At 38.9% G+C, this 13,798-nt stretch overlaps 1 protein-coding gene across 1 annotated transcript in view; it reads right to left on the reverse strand.

The window, feature by feature from the left end:
• Nucleotides 1–6,343: 6,343 nt before the first annotated feature.
• The window catches only part of LOC137246283 (senecionine N-oxygenase-like), a 339,460-nt gene continuing 332,005 nt past the window's right edge, over nucleotides 6,344–13,798 (reverse strand). The window contains exon 6 of the transcript XR_010951436.1: nucleotides 6,344–6,355. The gene's annotated coding sequence lies outside the window, so the exon portion shown is untranslated. The remainder of the gene's footprint in view (nucleotides 6,356–13,798) is intronic.

Here is a 13,798-nt window from a genome sequence, read left to right on the forward strand (position 1 = left end):
TAATATTTTTGGCCTTAAACCAAACTGAAAAAAGAAGCGGAAAAGACGGATTTGATGGTGAATGAGGACAAGACAAAGTACTTGCTGTCATCAGATATTTCGACCCCTCGGACCATCGAGTCTGAAAGCAAATTTCCCTTTTATTCCATTTTCCTTAGCATTCTGTCAACACCTTTGACTCCCATACACTCTGGAAAACTGCAGTCGATTCTAACTATTATAAGCCTCGATGAGCCAGCTTTCGGAGATAAGACCTTGCGATATCAAGAACCGATCTACGCGAGCTACCTCAAGCCATTTGAATAACTTATAAAGTACGTTCCCAAATTACCCTGGCCAACCACACTATATTCCTTTCGGTGCCGAAAAGAAAACCTTAAGATTCGCCTGGCCGAATGTAATATCGGTCAATGATTTATGGAAAGCGAAGATCACAGATTGAAACACGCTCCATGAATCTGAGAGCCTCATAGGTATAGACGCAGTAGCAAATATTCCCACTGCTACCCCACATACCAATTTGACACGCTAGTGAAACGATTTGGTAAGTCTTACGATTTCAAAGTCAGAGCATAGTTAAGAGCACACTTTATTGTGATAGGACTGTAGGCTTAACGAAACAGGGTCTTGCTCCTGGACATTCACTTTTGTTATTAAAAATACAACCGACTCCCAGTTCCCTACTACGACAAACTCTGTTTAATAGTTTCAATTTTTTTTTTTTTAATAATGTAATAAGTTTATTTATATTTTCTCTATAGCTTGTGGAAATCCTGAAAAGAGTCATCACCTCGTGAGGGCGTTACATTACGATCTTTCTGACTTTAATTCATTTTACAATAAGCCAACATAAAAGCTTAATCAAATCAGCGCAGTGTAAACATAACACCAGCAAAGGTAAAAACAAAAACAATACAATACTAAAAAAAAAGCAACAACCAATCGATTGCGGCACCAATCGCGCTGATCGCATTTTCGATCACTGACAATAATGATGACGACAACTCTGACGACCGGCAAGCATGCGCACCATTCGCAGACAATTTGTGCTCCCCCAATTTACGAAATCTCGTGGCATTTTAGTACTTCAGCATGAATTTCCTTGGAAGTGGACAAACGCTACACACGCTACTCCTTGCAGCGCGTCCTCAGCCATTGCCTTGGCATCACCAACCAACCGCCAATGAACCCCATCAACTAATTCCACGCCTCAACCTTAATTTTTGTCGGTTTTTGCTACGTTTTTTTTTTTTTTTGGCTGCTGTGTGATTTCATTTTTTATTGCACACATTTTTCGACGCCCACCGGCGGCTGTTCAATACGCTATGCATAAGCCATGCTGGATGACCGTTTTGGCCAGCCAGCGGTCGTTCGACTGCGTCTTCCTTTGTATGAATGTCGTATGCGTATATTCGATGGATCGATCGATGGCTTGTGTGGTTGGTTGGTTATTGGTTGCATTGACGATTTTTTGGTAGTTTTTAATTTTGTTTCTCCACCTTTTGTTGGTTTATAGTTTCGTATCTGATCGGATTTTTTGCCACTTGGCTTTTTGTTTTTCGTTTTGTTCCTGAAGTTTACTTTCGTTTACGTTTTCCTTTCTGTGTTTTTTTTTTTTTTTGTAATTTTTTAGATTTTGTAGCTTTGCGTAGGGATTTACTGCTTTTTGGGAATTTTAATTAAAATATTTCTCACAGCTTTAACTTTTTTATTTCTGACTTTTTTATAAATCGTTTTTTGTAAATGTGTTAAAAAATTTGTTTACTCGTGTCTTGCTCGGAAATCTAAAATCTGTTGGCGTACGCGCGCTTAATTGCAGAAGTTGCGAATTAAAATTTCTTTAATTTTTAATGAGGTGCATATGCTTCTGAGAAGGTATGATGAGTCTCGTAATCAGGACACTGCACTTGAAATATAACGGTTTGCAGTTGTTTGAATGCAATTGAGCAAAAAATGGCAGAGTGCATAGATACAATGAAGTGATTACTTTGCTGAGCACGGAGCAGAATTGGAGCAGATTTTTTGTTGTAATATTGAGGGGCTGCCTATTATTTATGCTGAGAGGCTATAAGCAACTAGCAAAACTAAATAGGCTAAGAAAAATTGTTGTATATCTCTAGGATAGAAGCAGTTCCAGCTCGGAAAATATCTCTGCTACAAATATGGGAGACGGTCACGCAAAGCGACCGTTTCGCAATAGAGGTGCCTTGATTAGAATCGCAATCTATCTGTTGGCCCAGGGGTGATGAACCCATTCCCGCATTCGATGATGATCGAATTAATGTCTGTCAGAATAGCAATAACCAAAATAAAAAATAAGTTCGCGTGCTCTGATGGATTGCCTGCGGAGCTATTCAAATACGGCGGCGATGAGTAGTTAAGGCGTATGTATCATCTTCTTTTCAAAAGAGGGTCGAACTATTGCATGCCTGACGATTGGCATCTAAGTGTTCCTTACCCAGTCCACAAGCGTGGGGATCCTGCAAACTGCGCCAACTGTTATGGAATCAGCTTTCTTAATACCGCATATTTTGGCTGCAGCGAGATAATGGCCCGAGTCGATGTTAGGGCCTCGGATCGTGCGCACATCTAAAACACTGGGGCATGCCGTCCGTCTATCACAACGTGATCGATCTGATTGCGAGTATTTCGATCGGGGGACAGCCATGTAGCTTGATGTATCTTTTTATGCATGCATCTCGTGCTGGAAATGAACATGTTTCGAACACCGGCAAAGTCAATCAGCTTCAGTCCATTAGGAGAAGTTTCATTGTGTAGGCTGAACTTTCCGATTGTAGGGCCAAAAACACCTTCTTTGCCCACCCTGGCGTTAAAGTCACCAAGCACGACTTTTATATCATGGCGGGGGCAGCGCTCGTATGTACGTTCTAATTGTTTATAAAAAGCGTCTTTCACCTTATCGTCTTTATCCTCTATCGGTGCATGTACGCAGATGAATGATATGTTAAATAATTTTGCTTTTATTCAGATAGCGCCGAGATGTTCGTCCACAGGCGTGACCGCCAGTGCTTGGCGACAAAGTCTCTCTCCCACCACGAAACCGACGCCGAAACTGCTCTTATTTATATGGCCACTCCAATAGATGTCACAATTTTTAATCTTCTTTCTTCCTTGCTTCGTCCAATGCATTTCTTGGATGGCGGTGATATCAGATTTTGCTTTGACGAAGACATCAACCAGCCGGGCATCTGCACCATCCAGGGAGCGGACGTTCCAGGTGCATGCCCTCAATTCATTGTCCTTCAAACGTTTCGTCATCAATAAAGTGTTTTCTTTTTGTCCGAGGCTTGCTGTTGCTTTTCATTGGAGTGTGGTTTGACCTAGCGGATTCCAAGCCCAGCGTATAATCCGCTCAGTGGGGGTGAAAATATTACTAACACGTTTACATAGCGAGTCGCTTGATCCAAGACAGACGTCCGCTTGCAGAGGCACTCGTGGTGGACAGACGCTGCTGATGAAAGATCCCCTGCCTAGCCCTTAAACCGATTATGTCAGAGTGCCCTAACCAGGTTGTCGCCTTCTCACAATAGCTCACTGGATGTTTAGTGGCTACCCAAAGTATAGTTGGCCACAAGCTACCGGAAGTAGTGAGCTGCTTGAATCGCATGCGGAAGAATCGCTCTGGTCATTCCCAGGTGAAAAGCGATCAGAAGCCTTCCCCATTTTCGTGGACTTCTACACACGTCTCCACCCTCCACACAGTCGTATATGGAAGAAAAATACAAACAAGTCTTCAGTGATATCCACAAAAAGGTGTCGGACTTCTATGCCAGGCGTCGTCCGGTGAACCCTGTTCTTAAGAATAAAAACCCTGAGCTCGCGGAAGAGGAAAGCATTCTCCCTAGGGAAACGCGCGTACTCTAGCTCCACTTCGATCTGGATAATGTAACAGGTTAAACTCTAAGCTATTCAAGATGCACCCCGACATACGTAATGTATTTCCTGTTTTCAATGTCTGCCCACATGACACCAACAATCTTTTTAATTTTAATATGGAACCAACGCCTCTAACACTCCTCTCACTCTGGTCCACCTTTATTGAAACTGCAATTTTCCTAGATATTGATGACAATTTGGGAATGGTCGCACCTATTGGATGGGGCGAAGCACTGTTACAATAATAACAACCTCCCCGAGCCATTCGAAACTAAAGAAGGTTTCAGATAGTGTGCGATTTCCTGTAATTCGATACTGCAGAACTTAACTGCTCCAGCGAAAAATCACTTTTGCCCATAAATTCTACTTTGGACTACGTGAATGGTTGAAAAGTAAAGTTCCTTCCCGGCAATTAACGCCAATTAACCCAACGACGAAGCGACGGCCGTAAGCGTTTAAACGGTTAATTGCCAATTAAGTGAGTAAGTAAGTATTATCATGTATCTCTTAACCAAATGCTGCTCTATGCTAACCATACATTTTTGGTTCTTTTATTCTGTTAAGTTTTTCTTTAATTCCTGGCAGCCACTTCATCCGGGCCACAGGCTGGTAAAGGGTAAAGGGAAGGGTCAATGTCGAACGGCCAAACAAATTTTCACCACATGAAACTGTACTGGCCTCCGCTTACTTCCCAACCAAGAAGCAAATGATATCAAATACTGAATATAATACCTTTTCACAATATTGTAAGCTGAGTTATATATTCCATAGGCCCACTTAAGTGAAACGAATTTCGTAGATACTCAGTTTGAGTTCGGAAGATAATCATTTACCAACAGTCACATACAAAACATAGATAAATATAGGTTCTTCCTCAACTTCTCTACACTCAACCTTCATTTGACTCTTACTTACTACTTACTTACTTATTACTTTAATGTGACTCTTATAGGACGCATGGCTGCCCACCCCTGTACTATGTAGATATGACATTGTGAAGATTACATTCTCGTAGACAATGTCATCTTTACGTTGCTAAAAATTGCAACTGCTTTTGACTTTCCAAATCATAAACTCGAAAACAAATTTATTGTTTGCCAAAATTTTGGCATTTTTACAGGCGAATATTATTTTTGGCAATAAACTATAGTCAAAAACTTCAATCTAATAGAAACGGACTAGTTTTCGCATGTTCGAACATTTTTTTATTGTTATTATTATTATTTCGGGGTTTTATGTATTTTTTTATTGTTTTCTTATTTTTTATACTCAGCGTGGTTTCCACACAGAGTCTATTAACTGTGATTGTATAACGGTTGTTTGTACAGGTATAACGAAATCGAAATAGATATAGACTTCCAAATATCAAAACCATCAGTATCGAAAAAAAATATATGCCATGTCTGTTAGTCCGTTAACAAGAAAACTTGAGCAAGTATTGAGATATCTTCACCAAATTGCGGTATACTGGCTTATCTGGACCTGCAATAGTTTGGTATTGAAAATAAGCCAAATCAGACGATAACCAGGCCCATTTTTACTTACGTATATAACATTTTGGAAAACACAAAAAAAAAAACTTGCTTATTTGGTAAATAATATACCTAGAAAGTTATAATTCGATGGTCGGAATTATATTGAGACACTTGATAAAAATTTGAAAAATTTTTTGAAAATAGGCGTGGCACCACCCACTTGTGATAAAATCAATTTTACAAATATTGCACTGTGCAAAAGCCGGCTGGGTATTGGACCAAACCCACTTTTTTGTAGACAAAGTACTATCTCCGTTTTTCGAAGTTAGGCTCCAAAAAATAGATATCGACTTTCGGAGTTCGAAATTCTACATTTCGAAATTTTATTTTATTTTTTTTTTGTTAACGCGTTCAGCAAATTACAAAAGTAAAAATGTGGTCGTGGCCGCCTTAATTCTTTTTTTGTAAAATTACAATACGAGCAATTCCAGTGCAGGCATGAAGTAGTAGCCACTATCATGGGACTATCTGACTTTTCAACTCGTATAACAGCTGTTATACTAAATTTTTCAAAAAAAAGAATTCAACCCTTCAAATAAGGGAAAAGAGCGGACCACGACCACATTTTTACTTTTTTAAATTGCTGAACGCGTTAACAAAAGATAAAATTTCGAAATGTAAAATTTCGAACTTCGAAAGCCGATATCTAGTTTTTGGAGGCTAACTTCGGAAAACGGAGATAGTACTTTTTATACTTAAGCCTCAATCTCCTCAAAAAAGTTGGCTTGGTCCAATACCCAGAAAAAAAGTTGATTTTGTCGCATAGTGTTATAAATCAAAACCCGTTAAACCTATCATATCATAACAAAATTCGACCGAGAGGTATTAAGAATGCTTCGAAGAAAAATTAACAAATTCGGTTAAGAATCACGCCCACTTTTATATAAAAGATTTTTAAAAGGGTCATGGTTGAATAAAATAAGCTATATCTTGGGAAAAGAGAGCTTAATATCAATGTTGTTTCATCTCGCAAGTAGAATTATAGTAATAAAACCCAAAAAAAATAAATTTTAGAAAATGGGGGTGGCAGCGCCCCTTTTTCAACAAAGCAATTTTCTGTGTTTCGGGAGCCTTAACTCCAAGAAAAATTAACGGATTGTAATAAGACTGGGTGCACATATTTTGCTTATAGCAGGAAATATTTCTAGTAAAAATGGACGGGATCGGCTAAAGACCACGCCCACTTTTATTTATAAGGGATGCTTAAAAGGATAGTAGACTATAACTTACTTACTTATTTAATTGGCACTTAACCGTTTAAACGGTTATCGCCGTCCAACAAGGCGCGCCAGTCGCTTCTTCTCTCTGCCAACCGGCGCCAATTGGTCACACCAAGAGAGTTTAAATCGTTTTCCACCTGGTCCTTTCAACGGAGTGGGGGCCACCCTCTACCTCTGCTTCCATACGCGGGTTCTGATAGTAACACTTTCTTGGCCGGAACGTCATCTTTCATTCGCATAACATGGCCTAGCCAGCGCAGCCGCTACGTTTTAATTCGCTGGACTATGTTGATGTCTGCGTATAGCTCGTACAGCTCATCGTTAAATCTTCTTCGGTACTCGCCATCGCCCACGCGTAGAGGTCCATAAATCTATCGAAAAACTTTTCTTTCGAACACTCCCAGAGCCGCTTCATCTGCTGTTGTCATGGTCCATGCTTCTGCCCCATATAGCAGTACGATAAATGACTTGTAGAGTATGATTTTCGTTTGCCGAGAGAGGACTTTACTTTTCAATTACCTACCTAGTCCAAAGTAGCATGTATTGGCAAAAGTGATTCTTCGCTGTGTTTCAGAGCTGATGTTGTTGCTAGTGTTGAGTTTACTATAACAGTAAGTTATATTTTAGCGAAAAATAGTTTTTATCAATGATATTTCACTTAACAAGTTTTATTTTAAGAGGAAATTGGGAGACATTTTTTTTAATGGGCGGTGCCACGCCCTTGTTACGATCAAGCATTATACGACATTTCTAGAGCCTCAAAATAAAATCCCTTGTAACAAAATTCGAAAAAGTTATTTATCTGAAATGAACTGTACAATTGAAACTCGCGCTGAGTATATAATGTTAGGTTACATCCGAGCTTAGACACCCTTACTTGTATTTTTTTTGTTTGTCTTCAGAATTTCACACTTGTACTAACAATTGGTAAGAACAAATATTTTTTACTCATTGCTGATAACCTTAGCGTCTTATTTTCGTTAACATTATTGTCACCGCTGCTTCTGTCTTTAGTTTATTTGGTTGTGTGCATTGTCAATGCATCCGGTGGCGCCACGTTGCTATGCCACCCTGTGGTGAGAAACACGTTACCAAAAAAGAGACAAACAAAAAAAACATGTCTTGATTGAATTCTGCTGCTGCAATTTTGTTGCTTGACTCTTTTAAGAAATAAAGCAAAAATAACGACTTGAGGATTTTATTTATTCTGGAAGATTGGTTAGTGGCTGGCAATAAATGTAATGCAAACAATAGCAAAACCGGCAGCTTGAAAGTCCTTTGCTATCTACATAATCTAGTTTTTCAAATTTGAAATATGTGTTTAGGTTTCCTTTTTCGGATCAGTAGATTCTGAGGAAATGTAATGAAATAAAATTGACAAAAGAGATTGTGTTCGAATCACAAGATTAGCAGTATGTTAACGGTGTGAGATAATATCGGTGTCACAGCCGGAACTGCTTTGTTGCTTCAAAGTCCGCGAGGAGCGAAAAAGGTTATGTGAATCCTTGCAAGACTGATTTAACGTACTTAGGTTAAAGAAACACTTCTCCCTTCAATTGAATCTTAACCAATTCGATTAGTTCAGTGAATGGCTCAATTATCTGGTTGGCTCATCTCATCAGCTGATTTAATTATTTTCATTGCATCGTTTGACATTTTCATTGTCGCCAACACTGGGTGACCAATTTGCAGTTAGAGAGATAATAGTGAATATAGTTATTTAGAACAAATAACCAAAATCTACTGTGAATACAAGACAACCAACTAAGCATCTGAGTTTTGTTTACACTTTTGGCATACACTTAACTGACAGTAGATGCTGCAGTTAGCGCACGAGAGTGCCGCTAACTTAAGTAAAAGAAACTAACTGTAGATTATGAAAACAGTGGGGTGTCCTCTTCTTCCTAAACTCAAAAGTTGGTCCGCAAATTATCTGTCTGGTCAGCAGGCATCGGCGCAGTTCAAGAAAGTAACATCTAAACCCTGAAGAATTAAACCAGGGGTGCCACAGGGTGGTATCGTGTCCCCGATATTGTTTAATTGAAATCTACGCCGATGACTGCACGATAATGGTTACAGGTCGCGGCCCACCCATCGATGAGCCGTCTATGTAATAAAATAAACAACTATTTCTGCAGTTTTTTCACCTCGCGAAATCTGACATCGTCACCGACCAAATCATCGGCGAACTTATTTACATCATACCCTGAACAAATGTCGATCATATTGGACATCCACGTCGATGGCATTACGCTACCTCATGTAGTCGTTCGATCATAACCTACATTTTGGCAAGCAACTGCAATTGTACCTAAAATCCAGAGCTGTAATAAAATCCTTAAATCTCTTGCCAGCAGCACTTGGGTTAAAGATCAGGAGACGCTCATTACCACTTACAAAGCAATTGACCGGCCGCTTGCATGCTACGTATTCCCGGTATGGTTTCTGAGCCTAAAGACTAATACCTGAAAGTAAATACAGGGCTGTCAAAACACAACTCTCACAACCGCTACAGGCTGTCTTTTTATGTCAAATTGAAGCGAGAGTACTCATTAGGGAGAGAAATGAAATGCTGAACAAACAGTTTCTGTTGATTACCCAGAAACTTTTGCATCTCAACAGACATCTGATTGAAGAGGCCCCGCCTCCCATGGACTTAACTTCTTAAGTCCGCGCAAGGACTATGAGGATAAGTGGCACCTAAGATCTCAGCCGTATGTAGAAGAATAACACGAAAAGGTCCTCAGTGACATCTACAAAAAATCGTGGGACCCATATGTCAAGATTTTCCCAGAGAACTCCGTTCCTAAAGTTGAATGTACTGAAATTGCAGAAGTGGAAAGCAATCTCCCTATGGACACACGCGTCACTCTAGCTCAACTTCCACTCGGATAGTGTAACAGGTTAAATTCTTACCTATACAGAATCAACTTCGACGTACATAATGTATGTGCTGTTTGCAACTTGTCCCCACACGACACCAGCCATCTCTTTATTAGCAATGCGGAACCAACGCCTCTAACACCACACGTACTCTGGTCCACCCCAAACTGCCAGTTTCCTTGGACTCCCGTTAGAGGATATTGATGACAATTTTCGAGTGGTCGTGCCTAGTGGATGGGGCGAAACACTGCTACAACAACAACATGGTGAAAACGGTCCATGGACGTGGTTTGTCTTTTTCAAAAATAGTTCATGTTAATTCTGCTGCGAAGTTGCTGATGCAAAATATGTTTAAACAAATGTTGACATCAATCACTTAATAAGGCAATATATGAAATTAAAATTTACCAAACTGCTGTCATAAATTATCGAGTTGAGCAAAGAAATCAAACCGTCATGCCATATAAAGCTGAACCAAAAGAGTGCGGATGCTCAAATTTGAAAAAATAATGATATTTAATTATAATAAATTTTAACAAGTAAGGAAGGCTAAGTTCGGGTGTAACCGAACATCACATACTCAGGTGAGAACTTTGGAGACAAAATAAGGGAAAATCACCATTTAGGAAAATGAACATAGGGTAACCCTGGAATGTGTTTGTATGACATGGGTATCAAATGAAAGTATCGCCATAAAGGTGGACCAGGGGTGACTCTAGAATGTGTTTGTACGTTATGGGTATCAAATAAAGGGTATTAATGAGGTTTCTAAAAGGGAGTGGCCCTTAGTTGTATATGCGAAGGCGTTTTCGAGATATCGACCAAAATATGGACCAGGGTGACCTAGAACATCATTGGTTGGGTACCGCTAATTTATTTATATATGTAATACCAGAACAGTCTTCCACCCAAATTTCCAAGGGCTTTTGATTTCGCCCTGCATAACTTTTTCATTATCTTCTACGTAATATGGTAGGTGTAACACCCATTTTACAAAGTTTTTTCTAAAGTTATATTTTGCGTCAATAAACCAATCCAATTACCATGTTTCATCCCTTTTTTCATATTTGATATAGAATTATGGCATTTTTTTTTTTCATTTTTCGTAATTTTCGATATCGAAAAAGTGGGCGCGGTCATAGTCGGATTTCGGCCATTTTTTATACCAATACAAAGTGAGTTCAGATAAGTACGCGAACTAAGTTTAGTAAAGATATATCGATTTTTGCTCAAGTTATCATGTTAACGGCCAAGAGGAAGGACAGGCTGTGTATAAAACTGTGTATAAAAACTGGGCGTAGCTTCAACCGATTTCGCCCATTTTCACATAAAACAGTTATTGTCATAGAATCTATGCCCCTAAAAGGATTGGTAAATTTTTTTCGACTTATGGCATTAAAAGTATTCTACACGAATTAAATGAAAAAGGGCGGAGCCACGCCCCTTTTTGAAAGTTTCTTTTATTTTTGTATTTTGTTGCACCATATCATTACTGGAGTTGAATGTTGGCATAATTTACTTATATACTGTAAAGATATCAAATTTTTTGTTATAATTTTGTTAAAATTTGATGAAAAAAAAATTTATTTTAAGTGGGCGTGTTCGCCATCCGATTTTGCTAGTTTTTATTTAGCACACAAATAGTAATATGAGTAACGTTTCTGCCAAATTTCATCATGATATCTTCAAGGACTGCCAAATTACAGCTTGCAAAACCTTTAAATTACCTTATTTTCGATTTCGAAAAAGTGGGCGTGGTTGCAGTCCGATTTCGTTCATTTTAAATAGCGATCTGAGATGAGCGCCCAAATTTACTCAAGTTATCGTGTTAACGGACGGACGGGCGGACGGACGGACATGGCTAAATGAATTTCTTTTTTCGCCCAGATCATTTTGATATATAGAAGTCTATATCTATCTCGATAAGTTTATGCTGTTACGGATTGCCGTTATGCGAACAAAGTTAATATACTCTGTGAGTTCTGCTCAGCTGAGTACAAAAATATTAAATTTATGTAAGAACACAAAAGTACATATACACGTAACGGTAAGTGTATGAGGTTTGTTTCGTCGAACGTAGGTATAACCCAAGCCAGTACAGAGTGGAGCAGAGCTCCCACTAATGCATAAGAATAAACTTGTTGGTGTGGAAGCAGTCAGACACTAGCCCTTTGGGCGTTTCAGCCGCTTTAGAAATCATCTCGTTTGTTAGCTGTTTCATTTACACAGATGAAAAGCAAAACTGCAGTCTCATATGCGGCAAAGTTTTAAAGAACGCTCACGGAATTGTAGCTAAACACCGTGATGGAGAGTTTTGACTAGTTGTGATGAGGTGGAGTTGAGCATTAAATGAATAGCAAGTCGGTTCAAGTAGCGCGTGCGTTACATTGTTGTGACTGGGCGGTGTCAAAGCTGTTCGTAGTATCGGTGAACAGATGACTGATATCAAAAACGATTGGTAAAATGGATGAAAATCGGTTGATGGATACCCAAAATTATTAATATCACTAGTGCCTTCCTTGCAGATGCCGTCCGGAGTCGGTATAAAACAAGTAGGTCCCGTCCAGCCGATTTGGAGGAAAAATTAAAAAAGAGCACGACGCAAATTGGAAGAGAAGCTCGACCTAAAATCTCTTCGACGCCTAACATTTATTTTTCTTTTTTTTAGCGAGGCAATGTGATGATACACACTGCAATGGTGTATAGTTAATGGTCGTACGATGAGTGGTTGATTGGTGCAATAGTTAACAGTAGATATAGAGTGTGATCAAAAACTGCGTTTCAATACTTTACCCACCTATTCCTGGGATTCAAAGGGTTGATAAGCGCAATACAAATTTGTATAGCTTTAAAGCTTCCGAAACATAATTGTCAACCTCACCTACTCGAGAGGAATCCTGTTACAAATATGAATGTATCATACACATATTTAGCAAGCGATACTCTGGTGACCCCAAGTTCTTCATGGAACTAGGAGGTGGGGGCGGGATGGCTTAGAAGATTTTAAAGACAGTTTCATAACATTTTTTGAGAAATCGTTGCTCAACACTCTCATGATTTGGTGCATGTGGGAATAGAGAATGTGAGAGTGGGTTTAATCATGATGCTGCAGTTAAATGTTGGAATAATGTACATAAATAGGAAGCAGAGTTGATATGAGCGAAATCAGACGTCAAATTCAGGCAAGCAAAAGAAAGTAAAAGGAAAGAAAGGTTGAGCTATAGATTTATTACCTAAAACTGTCGATTATTTGACTAGAAGTAATCGATATGTTATCTATAAGTTATCAATTTACTATCAAAAATATATCGAGTTGCTATCGAACAGTTATTAATTTACAATCGCAAAGTTATCGATATGTTTAAAAAAGTTATCGATTTGTTATCCAAAATGTATAGATTTGCTGTAAAAGTACTACCAATTTCATAAGTCCTCACTTTCAAAAATTTATCGAAGGCTACGGGTTTATAATCGCAAAGTCATCGATTTGCTATCGAAAAGTTGTGTTTGTGAAAAGTTTTTGATTCATAATTACAATTCTATCGATTATTTATCGAAAATTTACCAATATATTAGCTGTGTTTTTTAAGCATGTATATTAGGGTGGGTCGATTTATTAACCAATGTCGCGCCATCGATTTTTCGATAGGATTTGGGCTCAGGAAAAAAAGTTACACTACGCATACCCAAACAAATAATTTTCGAGCCTGCAAAATTTCATTTTTTTCCTTTTTTTCGACCTTGATTTTTAAGGCTTTTTTTCATTTTTTATCAATACCGTTGTATAGGATTAAGATATTTTAATAAAAAAACGTTGAAGTGAATTAAATGGAATTAATATGGGTTGCTAATTCAATCGGGTGGGAGGGGGAAAGGATGACAAAGGGTAAGTGAAAAGGAGTCAGGCGGAGCAGAAGATAAAGGGGACCTGCTGAAAGGCGAAATGATCGAGCAGTAGGTAGGAGCGAGGTAGGGTGGGCTTCCTACGAGGTGTGTGCATCTCTACAGGAATAGGAGATGATTGTAACATCCGCCGCGAATCAAGGTGGACAAGGATTAAGGGCCCCAACCCCTCACACTGAGCTACCTGGGGGCAATCCACCTTGATTGCACAAAGGGGCGGATCCACACTAGGTGTACGTTACAATAATTTTCATTTGATTGTAGAATTTTCATGTATACGCTGTCCGAGCCAAAAATGTCCGCTAGAAACGTTGGCGATAACAATTTTTTGAAAAATAAATATTTATATGAAAATTTTTT

Source organism: Eurosta solidaginis, chromosome 3 (genome assembly GCF_040869045.1).
Source record: "Eurosta solidaginis isolate ZX-2024a chromosome 3, ASM4086904v1, whole genome shotgun sequence".
In the NCBI taxonomy this organism is placed as follows: Eukaryota; Metazoa; Arthropoda; class Insecta; order Diptera; family Tephritidae; genus Eurosta; species Eurosta solidaginis.